The sequence below is a fragment of the Lonchura striata genome, chromosome Z (assembly GCF_046129695.1).
Source record: "Lonchura striata isolate bLonStr1 chromosome Z, bLonStr1.mat, whole genome shotgun sequence".
Classification (NCBI taxonomy): domain Eukaryota; kingdom Metazoa; phylum Chordata; class Aves; order Passeriformes; family Estrildidae; genus Lonchura; species Lonchura striata.
Window position 1 is genome coordinate 49,858,919 of NC_134642.1, and position 18,842 is coordinate 49,877,760.

Genomic DNA, 18,842 nt, shown 5'->3' on the forward strand with positions numbered 1-18,842 from the left:
AAGATATGGATAATAAATAGTGATAGTCTACTGCTGATTCTCGCCTTGTATTAGAGGAAGAGAAAAGGTGATAACCGTAGTTATCATTAGGCAGTGATAAGCCCTTTTAAATGTATATGATTATGTCTTACAGACAGAAGGCAGTCTATAAACACCAAACATGAAGAGGCTTAGTGTAGTCCTTTGTCCAAAGCCAATTAAAGTCAATGTGGAACTCTAGGAAAATCAAAGTGCTGAATCTTGCTTACAGGTTATGATTGAAATCAAGCTCTACTGTGGCTGAATTATTCCTACTCCTTTCTTTTTGTGATGAAGTACTGGTAAGTTCTTAGAGCATTAATGAACTAATTCTCTTTCCAATTATTCAGTCCTCTAGAGCCAACATATGACCTGACCATTTACACACAATTAGCTTGCATTAAACCTGGAGGAAAAAAATCGGCTGTTATAGCCAAATTGCTTAATGTTTTTCCAGCTAAGAAACAGCTTTATTTCCATTTACTTCCATTTAAGCTTTAATAAAGCTAAAACAGTTGATTTTTTAAATTAAATATTGTTCACAAAATATTAATAAAATGCCAGTGTGTTCTCCCAGAGCTTCATTACAGATTGCTGCAAAATTCCTTCTTGAGAGAAAAACCCTGGCTTTTAAAGAAGCAGACTGGTTTGTGCTGACAAAATCCCTCCAGGATTCTGAAGGGCACCACCTCATTTTTTTGCATGCATATTATATCCTCCTACTGATTCCGTTAGTGATTCATGGAAATTATACCTATTAAGCACAAAAAATATTCATGGATCTGATTGCTGACATGAATATACTGGTTGTAAAGGCACAAAGATACTGGCTGTAAATTTAATGAGACTTTAGTTTGTGAAGTTAAAAAATTATGAAAGAAAAGTATTTTCTTTTAGCCTTTTGAATCCCTGAAAGGTAAAATATTTTCCTTTATAAAATAGAACATGTTGATTTAATGTGTTTTGTTGTGATTGTAAGTTATAGAGAAGTAGACTTCCTAGATAGGAAGCACAGTAAAGACCTACAGGACGCAATAAGTTTCCTTCTTTCTGCATGATCTGGGGATATGTTCCTTTGTATCCGCAATTGGTGTATGCAGATTTTTGCAGCCTGGCATGTGCAGTCTCAGCTCTGAGCACACCAGCAGCATCTCTTATTTTCAAAATAGCACAAAGAGCATGTAGAGTTTATAAGAAGGAATGGGAAGTGTGGTAACAGGGAAGAAAGCACCAAAGTATTAATACAGTAAGCTCTTGTCAGACCTAGTTAAAATTCGTAGAAGGTCAGTGAGATTGTAACAGAGTCTTAGAAAGCATTGTTCATTTAATCTTCTGAGAAATATCTGTATAGTAGGAACTATGTCTGATATCTCCTTATCCCATCTTCTGGGAAGATGTTCTGTTTTATTTTGGCACTTTATCTTGACTCTGTATGTTGATGCTATCAGGTCTAGTAAGGTTACATTGGCTTCCAGATTGACTGGATCTCTACACCTGGGAGTTAAAAAATTACAGCAAAGCATATTCCTCATTTTTAATTTTGGGGGTAAAGTTCATTGCAGAGATTCACAGAGAAAAGCATCCTTATACTATCTCAATTCTTTCCTAGATAATTACAGCTCTATCTTCTCTAATCTGAAGATGACATGGGAAAAATTGTGCTAGCTCAAGAGGTTGGTCTTGTGATCTCATAAAATTAGACTAAAAATGCTTAATCAAACAGAAAATGGTGAATTTTGAAAACCTCAAGACAGGCATTTAGAGAATTATTGAACAGAGGATACCCTCAGGCTGATAAACTAGGTGTTGCTTTACATATATATCTTATTTATATCTATATCTATACCTATACCTATCGATCTACATCTAGAATGCCTTTCTGAACTCACTTTTATTATTCTTTGCTTTTGAAACTAAATAAAGTAATGAATGTGACAGAGAAACAGGTTTGAAACAAAAGTCATGCTACGAAAGTTAAGACCATTGTATGTGACAGCCACAGTGATACTGGGATGATAGCTCACCTTGATCATATGCCCTCATACATGCCTGTGGTTGTTCAGTTCTGCTGACCTTTCTTATGAGAAACTGCTGCCTGAGCTGCAAATTTTCTGGCAGTTCATTTTGAGAAGCATTTAGCTAATGACACCAAATCATTACCTTCAATCAAAGGTATAATCAGTTTTCTGAACGAAGCATAATATTCTTACTGAAACAGCTCCCTCAAGGAAGTAGGCGGCTGGAGAAAAGTTCTGCATGTCTGCACCTCTCCTGTAAATGGAAATAGGGAGATGTGAATTTTTCGTATCTTGACCACTTTTACTACCCAGAGATTGGATTCACCTATCAGCACTGATAGCTAGAAGTAATTGTTCATGTCTCAACTGTGATGACATTTAGTGTTTTCACTCATCATCAGTGTGATATTGTAGCAGAACAATTTTCTAGGACTTCCTTAGCTTTGAAGTTAAGTATTGGAAAACTGTTTCTGGGGTATTTTTTGTTTCTTTTCTTTTTGCCTCATTTATTTGTTGTCAGAGGCTGGTGTTTATAATTCAGCATAGGTGTTTTCATTCTGAGGAGACCAGAGATTTGAGATAGAATGTGCTCAGTTATCACATGTAAAAATACTGTGACTGCAGGCCTCACTGAGATGCACAAAGGAAGGTAAAATATTTTAAACAAGACGTAATATAGACCAGAACCTGTGCAACAAATTCTCCTACATTAACTACACATTTTAATTTTGTCTTGAAAATTTTTCTGTGCTGAACTGTTTGACATAGGTTTGATAAAATCCAAATCTCCAAGTACAATATTATAAATTTTCTAGCTTGCTGTTCTTTTCTAGTTATTAGCTGCATAAGATATTTAATTTTGTGTGAATTCTTTTCGTCATGCACATGGATTTCTTTTCACATCCTTATATCCCTATCTATCCCTTTTATTAGCCTTCTGTTCCATATGGTCAGACTGCTACTATTTCAGCCTCATTTTAAAATCTATCACTTGACACTCTTTAAGAAATCCAGAGGAAGTTTATTATTAAAGCTCATGAAAATGTGCTAATGGCTTAATTACTTTGTTTATATATTTAATTTTCATTCAGACTCCTTCTTATGTCAGGTAAATATATTCAAGCAATCTAACTTCCTACATGTTTCTCCTTAGAAGTAACTACCCTTACATAATAAATAACACTTGAGGTGAATGGCACTGTCCTGCTGTCTTATAGACCAATGCTTTACCTTGTCTCCTTTCATCTCAGTGATACTTGCTTATCAACAGAAGCAGGCTTCTTGGTGTGACTCTGAGGCAACCAAGTTCATGATTTACTGCAAAGACATAATAGGAGCCGAGTCTGGTGTACAAGTTGTAGTGGTTTTAATAGAAAGTGAATGATGATGACAGACCGTACATGGCTGACTATGGTTCCTGGGTTGATAAACCTCTTCCATGTGCTTATTTCAGTTATGTTGAAGCCAACATGGGTAGAAACAATGCAAAATATTTTTAATCTAAACAAAAAATATATGCTGCAGATATCATTTTCCCATTAAGAATGCTTCTAAGTGCACCACACCTTTCATCACCTTGCAAGACCAAAGATGTAAAGATAAGAAACATCAGAGTACATATGGATCATGTTAATAAAAATGGTCTCATAGAATTGAATGCTAAAAAAGCAGAAGCAGCACCAGCTTTGGTGGAACACACAGAAAAACTTCAAGAAAAAAATCTGATTGTCCCTGTCTGCTCTTCACTTGTGTAAGCTCACCTTAAGTGCTGGGGGCACTATTGGGTACCACAATACAAGAAAGACATTAAGATCTCAGAGTGCATCCAAAGGAGAGCTGTGAGGATGGTGAAGAGCCTTGAGGGGAAGCCATATGGAGAGTAAATGAGGTCACTCTGTTCACCCTGGAGAAGAAGAGACTGAGGGGAGACCTCATTGCAGTTACAACTTCCTTGGGAGGGGAAGAGAAGGGCCAGACACTGATCTCTTCCCTCTGGTAAATGGTGACAAAATGTGAGGGAATGGCCTGAAGTTGCATCAGAAAAGATTAAGTTGGATATTAGAAAAAGATTTTCATCCAGTCAGTGGCTGGGCACTGGAAAAGGTGTCCCAAGGAAGTGGTCACTCAGGCACATGGGGTGACTCTTTGGTATATCCTGGGCAGGGACAGGAGTTAGACTCAATAATCCTGATGGATCCCTTCCAACTCAGAATATTTTATAATTCTATGATTTAGGTTGCATTTTGCAAATGCCAATACCACTTGCTTTTCACAGTACTTATACCAAAGAAGCTGTTGTGTAAGTAAAGGAAGTGGAAAGTTTCTTGCAAGGTAAAGTATCAAAGTATTCTTTAACATTTCTTATTTAGCCAGCGGCCATGACCCCTCACACAGGAGCTCAGTCATACGGAAACTTGCTGCACAAGAGGGAACCATGTCTCCTCCTTGTGCCCCAGTCCAGTGCAGTGAGGCATCCCTTCCCTCTCAGCTGGCTGCAGCCAGTCTGTTCTGCCCACATAACATGAGAGAGGGGAGATTCAGGGTCCTCAGAACCAATCAGGGAGGAGATGCTGGAAGTAGCTGTCTGCACACAGGGCAACATGATGCCATTTGAACACAGGGCAACATGATGCCATTTGCACACAGGGAGTTGGTGACAGCAATGCAGATGGTATTGCACAGGCACACACACAAACATGTGGGACTATGGTACCAGTCTATAGCCCATTGCCAGGGGCAAAGTGCAACATGCTGAGCAGAGAGAAAATCAAAAGGGATTTTTATGTGAGTTATGGTTCATGAAGAGGCAGCAGTTAACATCTGACTGAGAGCTAAAAGGCTGTCAGCAGTTCATGCTCTTATGGCAAGAGGCTGTCAGTTCCCAAATGGCTTACAGATCAATTACACAAACAAGGAAAGTGGTGAGAGGAGGGGTGTGTTGAAGAACTGAGAATAATGCAAGACCAGGACCTGAGAATTACTTTGACCTGAGCTGAGCATCAGTGTCAGAGGCCAGGTATGTGCCTGTACTTCCTGAATCCAATCTGAGCCTTAAAACTTTTCTGCACATCCCAGTGGCCTTGATATGGGACTATCCTTTTGTCTCAATCACTAGCAATCTGCTTATTTTTGTCCCTTTATTTTTGTTTTGTTTTGTTTTGTTTTGTTTGATTTAGCTAAGGTGGTAAATTTTACTTTATTCAGGGATTATTATTAAGTTTTATAGAACACCATTGGCTTGTCTAACAGGGTAATAAACAAAGTCTTGAACCTGGAGAAGTGCAGTCTCTTTCAACTTTTATACCTTTCCTTCTCTTTTTGCATCTTAGGAGAACACTTATCCTTTTCACAAGCTCTTTTCCCCAGCTCCTCTATTATTGGGTATAACCTGTCCTGTGTTACTATGTTTTTGCTTCTATTTTATTTCTCCCTTTGTCTCTACTTTTTGTTATTTTATTCTCCTGTTGCATCCTGGTGCTTCTTATTATACAGCTTTATTCTTGCAGAAGGATTGCCTCCTGCAGACATTGGTCTGCCCTTCCCTGTATCTTGGTCTCTTCCCACAGAGCTGGTCCAGTGAAAACCCTAGAAATCTGAGTGATCTTTGAAACATAGCATCACTGAATTGTCGATCATGTCTTACTGTGGTTGGCTGGAACAGCAAAACAAAAGAAAGGAAAGGGAAAATTAAAAAAAAAAAACCTTCTGAGCCTGATGTTTGCAAAACAATTCCTTTGGGTCAAGGCTAAGAGTTTTCTTTGCAATGTTAAAGCCGATTCCCAGAAGGACTCCTTTTTATTTTGTTGATTCATGCTTCACTGATGACATGTGAGGCCTTGTTAGCTCTTGTGCTCACCCATCTCCTGAGATTCCATACTATTCTTTATTGGTTTATATTACTCTTACTAAGCATTCTGACCTGAACTTTGCTTGCATTTGATAGTATTGCAGTTAAAATATTCTTTTTAAAGGTCCAGGATTAGCAGTGCATGAATATCAGCAATGAACTGAAAGGACAGCTCTGGTCAATAGTAGAAGAGGCTGCACCAGGGTGTTTCCTTCTAATATAAATATATCCTGTGTAGTGTCTTAAAGTGTTATAAATATCCATCAAGAGCAGAACAATACAACAGGCCTTTGCTCTAAATTAATCACCATCAACCTAAGTAGATGGTTGAATTTTTTTATAAATAATAGTGATTTCTTAAATATTTCATTACTCCTATTTTGCCTAAGGACCATCTGTTGCATAAAGTCAATATTGAAAACTTGATAGCATTCATTAAGCACTTATCTCCATTACTTCTAACTCTTGTACATACATTAGAGAAGGCTAAGAGGGCAACCAACAGTACTGAGTAAAAATCAAATGTGTTTTTTGCTTTTATAGCCACTGAATTAAGCTGTACTACCTTGGAGATTTAAAGGGCTCTTATGTTTTAGAAGAAGTTAGTAATTTAATCTTGTAAAAGTCACTCAATTTCTTCAGAATTTCCACATAAATTGACTGTGAAAAAAATTTGCTAGGGAAAATGGGAAGGTTTTTCTAGTAACGAATTGCAGTGTAAAATTAAGAATCATCACTAACGAAGAAAAATAAGCAGATTATCTTCTGAGGTCTGTTATCAAACACCTGAAACTTTAAAACCAAATGACCACATAAAAGTGGAAACAAAAAAAACCCCACAAAAATTTACCATTGAAGTACTCTCAGTAAAAATAAAAAAACAAATCTCGCCAAAATAATTTGCACTGTAAATAGCATATGTATATTTTAAAATCCTCTGTAATAATATTTTCAGCAAACTACTGAATATTAGCTTTTTTTTTGTAGGGTTTGTTTGGTTGGTTGGTTTTGGTTTTTTTGGGTTTTTTTGTGAAGTGGGAGCTAACATTTTGCCAATTATATTGCAAGGTCTTTTTTGCAGCTTCATCTTTCTAGCAGAACTGTTCCTCTTAGAGTGTAACGTAATTGTTTTATTCTTGTAAAATAAACCATATTATTTTAGGAAAAGATAGTGATGCATCCCAGAGGGATGCAACCAGCTCATATAAGTAGGGTACAGTCAGATTGTACTTTCAGTGAGGCACCATCATGCCCAGGCATTCTGGGCATCAGGTAAATTACAAAAGATTTTAGGAAAAGAGAGTGTTTGGGTTTCTTCCTGTTTGAGGGGGGCAAGAGGAAGGATAGGCTTTTAGTGGGTTTTTTCTTCTTTCCTAGAGAAATAAAGAATCCTTTCCTAGGGCAAAAATGACCAAGTGCAAGCTGTGAATAAAATATTCAGGTTTGTGAAGCTCTAATTTGTCGAAAGTAAGTTAGGGGGAGTTATCTGCTACTGCTCAAAATTAGGCTACATTCAAAAAGTATCCTTTTTGTTTCAGTATCAGAAGAAGCATAGAATCATAAAATAATTAAGGTTGGAAGTGCAACATTGGATGAGCACTGTTCCCAGTAATGTTAATAATAAACACCTAATTTATCTGAGTGTGATATAAGCTCTTTTAAAATAACATGCTGCAATATCTTACACTTGCTTGAAGAGTCCCTAAATTTGCAAATGATTTACTGCAAAAAACTGTCCCTTTCCCTAAATGAGATTTTAAATAAAATCATACACTTTCATATAACAAAACTGAAAAAGGGAGCAGCAAAAAAATAATATTACCCCTTAATATATTTGTCTTATTACTGAAGAAACAGCACCTGTGCCCTTTTAAATAATGCTGCATTATTCATTTTAATGCACTGAATGCAACAAACACCACTGAAAACTACCTGGCTTTTGATTGAGAACTGTGGTTTCAGAAAGTTTCCAGTCTCAAAACATATTTTCCAAGGACATACCTGTTTTATTTAACAGGAAAGAGTGTAGTTGACTAGTACTGGCTGACCTTGCCTGTAAGTATTGCATCCCTGAAAGCCTGCAAGGTAAAAGTAATGGACAACACAATGAAGTGATGCACAGCTGGGCAGATGATACTCCCTGATGTGGTAGTGTGGTATTTTTTTTGGACAGGTTTATGAAGTGTATTTGTATCTTCCAGCAGGACTTGAACCTGCCACTGCTGCAGCAGGTTAGCAGGGACACCTAGTGACTTTGGTAAATGGAACTGGAATTACTTCTCCCTCTTACCCATACACTGTCAAGGTTTTTTGGAATAGGCTCTCAGTTCCTCCCTGTTTCTGTATTGTCTCAAAGCATTTTGCACCACAGTTCTTCCCTGTACTTTTTTCTGCATTCAACGAAGCAGGGGAAAAAAACCCTTAATGCGTTCTAACTACTGTGACAGAATTTCAGAAGAAATATTGTTGATGCTTATTGCATGACTGCTGTAGTCAGGGTTTTCAGCACAAAGCAGTTCACTTAAAATCACAAATTCCATATATCGACTTTATTATTTTGTTGCCATTAAGGCAGGGAAGTGCTTTTCATGATGGCGAGTTTTTTAAAACTAACCATTTTTAATGTAATGCATATAGAGGTTTTCTTTTGTCATATAGGTATTATCCATTACCTCATTTTTATTTCTTCTGGGACTAAGTAATTCCCACTAAATCGATAACTCATATGAAAGTGAGGCACTTAAATGACACTTGAGGAATCTGTGCATGTAAAATGCTTTTCTTATAAAGCCACAAGTCAGCCTCTCAGCGAAATTAAAACCACTACACATTAAGTGTTCAAGGTCACCTTGTAGTGCAGTAGATACAGTGCTGCCACATCAGGTTAGGCAGGATCTATCTAACCTAGTATTATGTCTCATTTGCTGCTGGCAGCAACATCAGAAGTGTACCTGTGATTAATGTGAGTGAACTGTAGTTTGCCAGGGTCTTGGGCATCTCCTGAAGAAACCAGAAAAAATCTGAAATCACCTGAAGGTTAGATGAGTTCACCAAGAACCAAGTATGGCTCTGTGTGCTGATCTGCTGCTCTGCACTGGCGCTGCATCCTGCCCTGATAATCTTCACAGACACCAGCAGCCATTGCAGCTGCCAGCAAGGAGCAGCATTTCATAGCCAGTTTGGCAAAGACTCCTCAAGCATTGCCAAGAGAGCATCAAGACAGTAAAGTGACAGCAGAGTAGGTAACCCAGTAGGTCAAAAGCTTAGGATCCAATTGCAGGGAACTTGGTCCCTTCAGTCAAGTGCTCTAAAGCAAACGCCTTTACATAGTAGAGAAAAACACAATTGATAGGCTTTTAAATCAGAAAAGATCTGACCCAAACAGCTAGAACTAGACTTAATTATGGCCCATTGAGATCCTATGCAGATTAATTTAAAGCAATTTTTCTCAGCAGGTAGAGAAAACCAGTGTTTTGAGGATTTGCTCTTGTGTCAAATTCAGTAGTGATATACAGTCATTAACAAGTTGCTAGAGAAGTCTGAGGCTATCCCTTTCCCAGACAAAATACCTTTATCAAAATAGAAATAATCTACATAAATTAACTTCCCATCATTTCATTGCCTGTAAAAACTAGCTATGACATAATTCATAGCTGGTAGCAAGCCTTGTTCCAACACCCAGTTCCAGAAATGACAATGAAGTCATTAGCTGGAATTATCCTTCTCTGACCTCATCAGATGACATAAAATAGACTCTCTGAATTCCATTCTTTAGCAAATGTCTATGAATTATAGACTGAATAAATTATAATCATCCTCTGCTTTCAAACAGATGACACTGAGCAGATGTGACTTTGATAGGTTTCAAGATCCTAGTCTTCATAAGCCCATGATTTCCTTTTATAGTATTTCAGAATCATGGTATCTGGTTATACATCTTTGAAGAGATCTGCCTGTTCCATGCAAGTGAGATAGGCTTTTCTCTTAGCTTTGAGCTCACATTTCCAAATATCCCTTGAATATTTGTGATTTATATTAATGATCATAGAATCATTAAGGTTGGAAAAGACCTCCAAGGTCATTGGGTCCAACCTTTGATCAAATATCACTATGCCCACTAAATCATGACACTAAGTATGACAACCGATCAATTCTTGAGCATGCCGAAAGATGGTATCGCCACTACTTTTCTGGGCAGTCTATTCCAATGTCTAATCACTCTTTCAGTGAAAAAAATTCTTCCTGATGTTCAACATAAACCACCCCTGGGCCAATTTGAGGCCATTTCTTCTTATTTTGTTAGTAGCTGCCTGGAAGAACAGGCAAACTCCACGTCCTATAATCTCTTTCAGGCAGATGTAGAGAGCAACGAGGTTACCTCTGAGCCTCCTTTTCTCCAGAATGAACATCCCCAGCTCCTTCAGTAGCTCCTCCTAAGAATTACCTCTGGACCGTCATCAGTTCTTTCACCCTTCTCTGGACTCACTCCAGCCCCTCAATGTCATTTTTGTAGTGAGGGGCCCAGAACCAAACACAGCACTCAAGGTGTGGCCTCACCAGTGACAAGTGCAGAGGGACAATCACTGCCCTGGTCCTGCCGGACACACTACTGCCAATACAGACCAGGATGCCACTGGCTTTCTTAACTACCTGGATGCAGGCTGGCTCTTGTTCAGCTGGGTATTGACCAGCATCCCCAGGACCTTTTCTTTTCTGCTGCACAGCCTTCCAGACACTTGTCCTAGCCTGTAGCTCTGCATGGTGTTTTTGTGACCCAAGGGCTGGACCTGCCAGTGGGCTTTGTTGAAGTTCATACAGTTGGCCTCAGCCCATTGATTCAGACTTTCCAGATATTTCTGCAGAGCCTTCCTGCTCTCCATCAGATCAACACTCCCACACAACTTAGTGCCACTGAGCTTTGCAGTTTTAAACCTCAGTCTTTATAAAAATTTATATAATTTCCTTTGATAGTTATAGTCCCAAAACACTGTGTATAGGCTGATGAAAGGCTCTACATGTCATCAGTCAACCAATTATTAAAATTTAGGAGGCACTACTTTAAAGTGCTATTTAAATATTGTACCAAGACACTATCCTGTCTCCTGAATGATGGCTCTTTGTCCCTTGTCTTTCCTACAAGGAAAAGACCTCTGAGAGAAGGTCTGTGAGTAAATCTTTGGGAAAGAGATTTATGAAATCCTCTCTTCTCATTTCTTTTGCTTCTCTTTCATTTGCCTACATCCAAAACCATTGTAAGACTTTGCATCTTTTTCAAATTGCAGTGAATACACATCTTCATTCCATATTCTGTTAATATCACCTTGTTACTTTTATTATAAATATGAAAATCTTCCATGTGCTACTGCACCACTACTACACACTAATACATAGTTCATCAAAAGTACTGCAAATAGTACTTTAGGGATTTTTATATTTATTAAGATAATATAAGGTTTTAGAAAATGAAATTTATTCAGTTCTTGGCAATAGTCCTTGCTTGTACACCAGAAGTTGTCATTCTTAATGTAACAATTCTGGTTTTACTGCACTGCCTAATAATCAAAAGCTGCTCTAGCCATCATTACCAAATAATGATTGGCTTGTTTGCATTAGGTATTTAATTTTCTAGACTTCAACTAGAGAAAACAAAGCCTAATAGCTTGATTGTTTTGAGACTTCTTTATTCTTCACAGTTTGAAGGACTCATGTACTTGCTTTCTTTACACTTCCTCCCCCCCCCCCCCCAATTTGCCTTAAAACATTTCAGTTTCACCCATGGTGTAAAGAGATTTTGAAGCCTCATGAAAAGCAGGCTGAATATAGGTATGGAAATACCTATTTACCAGTGACTTTCAAACTTAATGATAAAGATATTTCAAGTACTATAGCATGTGTTTAGAGAAACAGGGTCTGATTCAGAGATGAGAATGATGTATTCAGCATTTTCTTAAATGGCACTGGTATATTTTCATGCAAATAAAGGTGTATATTTCCAAATAATTTTTCATGTAACAGTTACTGAAATGTGCATGTTTTTTTGCTTTTTTCTGGAATTTATGGTAGGGAACAGATAATCCTATTGGTATGTTTATGGTATGATTAATGTAGAAAATTATAGAAGGAAAAGTTTATTGACTATGTACCAATACTACGCTATAGATGAATGGAGTGACAGAAAAGCCACTCCATTGGAATGGAAATGTGAAGGTCTGACCTCCAATGCTATCTTAATTAAAATTGTCTCTGTTAAAGTCCTTGTGCTCTCAATAACTGACTGTCATGCTTCATATTGTGTGATGAAGTGACTTCATGCTTCATATCATGCAAGAGCAATTAAAATTTGAGACAAAGGTGCAAAGTTATCACTCCCTAACTGGGAGAGCTATGAATCACACAAAATAACAAAGTCAAATTAAGGTGGTAGATTGGATTTTTGGGTCTCTGTTACTGGTGACTAGTCTGTTTCATCCATTGTACCTCAAATTTGCAAGTGCACATACATCTAAAAACAGTTTCTGAATGCCCAGCAAAGGTAAATGACTGAACAGCCAGCTAGCACCAGATGGCATGGCAGGACACTATCTAAAAATTTTGTGAACTAAAGTGTAAAAGATTTGTTTTTCTGCAAAGGAGGTCATACCTAAAACTCCCTAAGAAAATTCTTATAAATACCTTGAACTGTGTCGTGTTCATTTTTTCCAATTTCCACTTAGGTTTGTGTATTATTGAAATAGCAAGCTCAGTGTTAACCCACTTACCCAGTTTTCAGACTGTGAATTTGAAATGTATATTTCAAAATAGGTTAAGGGTTTCTGGAGCAATTATATAAGTCTCAGTTATTTGTGTTACAGGCTTTGTTATAAAGGCTTGCTAATTATTCAGAAAGAAAACATTTGCTGTTTATATCAGTTCCAACATTTTTCACATTTAGAGGACATTTCAAGAAAGAATGAAAGCTAACTTTTCTTTCCCAAGATATTGGGAAAGTTGCATGACTCCTTCTGTGTCATCCTTTTGAGATATGATAGAGGTGGGTTTTATAAGTCATATGCTGCTGTGTGCATACAACAGATGTGCCAAGCTGGACTTGGTCCTTGCATCATCAGGTCTTTTTACACTGTTGTAAGTGCTAAAAGCCACTCAGTCAGATAGAGTTTGAGCATGCCTGAAATGTCACATAGAGCAACTAGGTTTGTTTTTTCTGGTGGTATTGTGATTTATTTCCATAATTAAAAAATGCTTGCACTCTAAAAAAGTTAATAATACAGACTCATTAAAATAGAGAGTCATTAAAAGGAAGGAAGAACTCTTCCTCAAAATGATGACTCAATTAAGAAGACAGATTTGTGAAAGCTGCTCCATACAGCAGAAGTTCTCAACCAGAAGGTCCTCCCACCAGCTCCACCAGATTGTGTGAAGAGATTCAGAGGACATGCTTGCTAGCCAGGCATTGGGAAAAGGATCAGAGACTGATACGCCTAATCTACTCTGCATCCACCTCCCCTGTGCTTTTTCAAGGATGCGCTGCCATTCCAAGCCATTAACCAAAATGATGTTTGGAATGAATAAAAAGGATTTCTGGTCTGAATTCAGAATGGTATTCCTCTGTCCTCTGTGCCTTTTTTGCTTTCATCCTACCCTATGTGAAGTCAGTGATTATTCTCTTTAGTCTCCTCCATATGGAAGAATGTATTAGAAAAGAAGGATAAATACTCAAACAGAACATACCCTTTCAGTCCCAAAGGAGGCAGAGGGAAATAAACAGCATTTACACCTTCTTTTCTTGACTTTATATTTGTAAATAAGTTGGAAGGTTTGGGCTGTTTCTTTTCTTTTACAGTGAGAATTTCTGGTCACCGAATCTTGACAGTACACTTATTTGTGTGCTAATCAAAAAGGAACACACTGTTCAGCTATTCCTATTCTGTTCAGCTGATAGTTCAGAAATCAATAAAGTGTTGCTCAAACTCCAAATTCCACTCTCTAAACATCTGCCTGATGTTAACTTCATCTCATATATGCTTGCTTGTGATATTTTTCCAGACTCAGTATCAGTATTTGGATGTAGTGGCCATGCAGAAAATAAGTTAAATTAGCTAGAATGAATATTTCTTAAAGGAAAACTTATCCATGTGTATCAGTCAGTTCAAGCAAAGGCAGATGCCACATAGTTATAGAAGAAAGAGCCACCCATTTTTGCTGACAGCAAATATATACCAGTCAACAGCAATAATGAAAATTTACCAGAATAATTATTTTTCACACAAACAGCAAGGCAAATATTGATCAACTGCCTTAACTGAGTCAGGCACTAAGTCTCCTGATCAAGGAAAAAACTAGTAGCCAAGTGATGCATTTATAAAATGCATACATGCTGAAAAGGAAATACATGTATGTATAGATGCTGGTATGGAAGAACCAACTATGCTCACTGCTCTTTAGATAGATATAATGCATTTTCTTCCTATTAATGATAAGTTTTGGTATAAGACTTTGAGTCAAAGCTTAGCACAGAAGAAACATCTGTTGCCAGTTAACATATGATGTTCTCATGGTTCTGTCTCAGATGTCATAGGAGTAATCTAAAATTTTAATTTCATTAAGGATGAAAGTGACCTTCTCACTCTGGGTGATTTTGGATAGGACATCTTTGAAATAGAAGGAGTCCCAGAATCTTGTAGGTTTCATGAGTTTATTCTGCATTTCAGAGGTGGTGGATAGTGAGAATGGACAAACAGTCTGTTGTAAAATCTCAGCTGTCAATATGTTACCTTTTCAAACACAAAATTGAAGTTCAATTGATAATGCACCTTTATGTGTAGACTCTTCCAAGCTTTTTTTACATGGACTTTAAGAACTTAAGCATTATAGTCTCTAATTGTACATACTTAATCTACCTTTCCTTAAACATAGATTGAAATAATGTTTAACAAATGAATCATTTTAGTTTCCAAATATCTTACTCAAAAGTTATAAATATATATGCACTACAATAATCCATATGAAATTAGCTTCCTTCCAAATGACTCTTTTTCTGCAAAAATCTGCTCTCACAGTAGAAGTCAAGAACACTATATGCGTAAATAAATGGCTTAAATTTGTTTGTAAATGAAATAAACATGGAACTTCGGTCCTGCCAATTCAAACACCAACTGGTAAAGGTGTTCTGCATCATTGCTCAAAATCCCAGTTTACTATTTTATAAAGACGTTATTACAAACGTCTGTCCTAATTCACATAGGAATTGCTTAGATATCCAGCAACAAGAATGTCTGGAGTACCATAGGAAGCTACTTGCTCAGCTACATTAGTCAAAGACTTCACAGTTCACATATAGATTCTTTTAATATTATTTGTAATGCTGTATATATTCTGTGTAGCCTGGAATTAATTTATTGTCTCTCTGTAAGGGTATTGTATTCATTTTTATTTCATTTTATTTAATTAAAGGTCCCCACAGAGTGGCTAACTGCCTGTCAATTCTTGCTTTTATACAATACTTTCCTTAAGTCTTTTTGGTACTACCCAGTTCATGAAGACCTTCAAATAGAATGCAGGATCAGGCATTCTGAATCATTGACTCAAAAAGGCAGTTACTATGGGCAGTAGCCCATTATTAACTCGTGTTCTTCTCTGTATTGAATTATAATTAAAATGTGCAGCTTTCCTTACCCAGATGATTGTCAGAGGCCCCAAACACTGAAAATGGATTTTGGGAAGAAAAGTTCTGAATCACAGGACTGAGACTTAGCCCATATCATTCTCATCTATCAGTTTTCTGCAGAAAAAGCTTTAATTTTACACATGTACAGACAGCATAACAATTCTCTGCTATTTATTCTCCACCACATATATGTCCCAAACTGCCACTGCACAAGCAATGGCAGATATTCAGGCCTTAATAGTCAGAGTGTAAATCACAAATTTAGCATTACATATCTCAAAATTCTATAAAAATAATATTCCATTTTTTTTTCTTTTATCATTTAAGCTTTTTTAGTTTTTCTTTGTTTCTCTATTTTAGAGCTCACAGCTCCCAAACACAACATTTTAAACTTATGTCCATAAAGGAGGGCTTGGTTTGTCTGAGTGGATTCCAGAAGCCTAGGTAAAAACCCAGAGGCTCAAATTTATCAGAATTGACATTATCATTGCACTATAGTGCATCTAATGCACTTAGAAAAGTGTGCTGTTTTCTATTTCTACCTCTGAAGTGTATGCTTTGTATATTACTGATTGATTGAAGATAGGATGCCTTTTTCTAATTTATTTTTTTCTTCTAGCACAAAGGATTATGTTTAAATGACCCTATTAAAAATAAAGATTTTTTATAATGGAGAAAAAAATAAAAACTCCAGGCACTTCTAGGAATTTTAGATTGACAGAAGTGGAAGAAGTAGCACAATCTATTGAGCAAACAATTATCCTTAACCTAACTGGCTTCATGTATATGAATCATCCTGTCACATTAAATGCTTCCTGTGCCTTATGTATTTTGTGATATTGCTGCCTTTCAGAGTACAGGGACCTAAGTGCAAGTGAAAGGGCTTTTTATTTGAACTCTGTTTACATAGTAAAACAGGAAGGAAAATCCAGAGTTCTAATCTGAGAAATCCATTGTTGGTAAACTATAAAAAAGAATGTTTTTGTACCTAAAAGTACCTGAGGAAGTCCTTTCTGAGTGCAAGAGACTATACCAGATGCATCAAAGCTGATGGAAAACTCATAAGCCTAGGGAAATCCTGACTGTGAGTAAAGAATTGCTACTTTTTAGCATGAACCTGATCATACATTTTGTTCTCAAGTATACAGACATTGGTAAAATTCCTCGACTGAGGAAATTAATTGGAAGTTTGATTCACAGCATTACTGCTTCCAGCAATACCACAGGCAAGCTGCTTTGACTTCAGTGGAACAAGCTTCTTTTAATCTTCTTACCTGGCAGAAGATTTAGTTTGAAGTTAAACTAGTCTGCAAGACTTCAACTGTCTTCAAAAACCACAACGTTATTTTAGGAAGCTGTGCCTCTGTTAAGCAGTTACCAATAAGCAGTGGTAGTGACATCTGACATTCACACTCAGAATTAAGCACAACTGATGTGGTTCCCATATCCATGATTAGTCTAGGTTTTAGGTGTCCACCTGCAAGAGGCACAGGAGTCTCAAGGGTAGTGAGTACAAGTCATAGGTTCACATTTTGCAGTGCTGAAGTCATACATACCTTCATACATTTCAACCCAAACTTTCTCACGCTTAGTTCTCTCTGAGACAGAAGAGACACAAAAGAATGCACATTTGCACCAAAGATAAGGCTGATTCTCTCTGTTCTGTTGAAATATCTTTTGAAATATCAAACTTTGACCAACTCTTCAGCCAGGCTTTTTTTCAAATGAAACAAGGTACCAGAGATACATCCTTTCAGCCTAAAGTAAAATAGACATTTACTGATGTAATCTATGAAAGCTTGATTTGACAAGCGTGGGTTCAGCAATAAAAGCAACCAATGTAAAATCATGATTATATGATCAATGTTAAGTCAGATACTTAAATCTTAAGAGAAAAAAATAAAAGGTGCATGAAATAACAAACCTGATCACATGTGTAAATAAGAGGTGAGGGATGTCCTCTCATCAAATCTGCTCTGTCCTCAGTCTTAAGCTGAAGTATTCCGTTCTTCTGTCATAGCATAAAGTAACAAAAAAGAAGCGTATAAAATTGTTGAGCTGAGCCCAGATAGTTTTACACTGGGAAGAAGATACCTAGAATTTATGATGATGCTTCTGAATCTAATCAAGTGCTCTTTTAATAACTGAAGCCACAGTTTGTGTTCTTTCTATTTTGAAGGAGACTGAAAATGGAATTTTGGATGATTGTTCTTTTCTCTTCCAATTATGGTATATAACTGCTTATAATCATGAAGTTATGATAACCTCAGGAAAGGAGGAAAACAGAAAATAATTTTTATTTTTGCTCAGCCAGAAAAGATAAAATTTTTGAATCACTGAACACTTTTCACAGCTTTGTATCATCCGATAGAGTGATTTCTTTTAAACTTATTAATTAGTTCTGTGTATTTATAATTATATGGAGTAAGGAAATCTATAGTCATTGCTCTTTTCCCTTTCCAAAAACACCCCTAAAATATATTAATTTTAACGTTTTTGAATCTTACACCCATAGCAGCTGCTTCAGTAAAAGACAGAGGACTGGTCATTGCTGCATTCTTTTCTTCCCTGGTTTCATTTACAAAAGCAGTGGAATTGCTGAGCTATATTATTACAATGTTTTTGAAACAGTTGGATATGAAATCAGGAAATCAAATGGAAAAGCATAAAAAGCTTTGGGAAAAAAAAATAGCTTGGGCAAGGAAGGGAGCTGGTTTTGTATTTCTGTGATGCACAAGAACCGAGACTGTTGCTTCACAGAGGATTTTCTGTGCTATGAATTATATAAAAGATGTTGAATTAAAATATGATGCCCAAAGCCAAGATCAGTGCAGCCCAGTTGTTCCTTTTTGAGTATCATTCTTCTGTATTCTGAAACACAAAAGCCAAATTGGGCTGAGATGCAAGACTGAGAAGCAATCTGAGTATATCTTGTGTGAGGCCCTGAACATCAAGACACAGATCTTGAGAGGTTTTTGAGGACTCAGTTTGGCCACTTAAAACATTCCTCTGAGGTTTATGGCCTCTTCTTAAAACATATGTACAGTTAGAGACCATGGATAATAGTGTGGTGTAGCAAAAAAAAAAAAATAAATTGCTAGCACAGGTAACCATTTCTGGTAGACTTACACAAATGAAGACTGTTCATGCTGCAGGTTTTACTGTCTTCCTGTGTTAGTCATCTGACTTACCAGTTCCTGAACCTAGAATAGTTGCAAATCTGTCAATTTCATACCATATGGTAAGTTAGCACTTGTTAATTCCTGCGAGATTTATGGCAGCACGCAGCAAAACT

The 18,842-nt window shown here is 36.9% G+C and overlaps 1 protein-coding gene across 8 annotated transcripts in view; it reads left to right on the top strand.

The window, feature by feature from the left end:
- Positions 1-18,842, top strand: part of LINGO2 (leucine rich repeat and Ig domain containing 2) — a 476,071-nt gene that overhangs the window by 440,590 nt on the left and 16,639 nt on the right. The gene's annotated exons all lie outside the window — the stretch shown is intronic.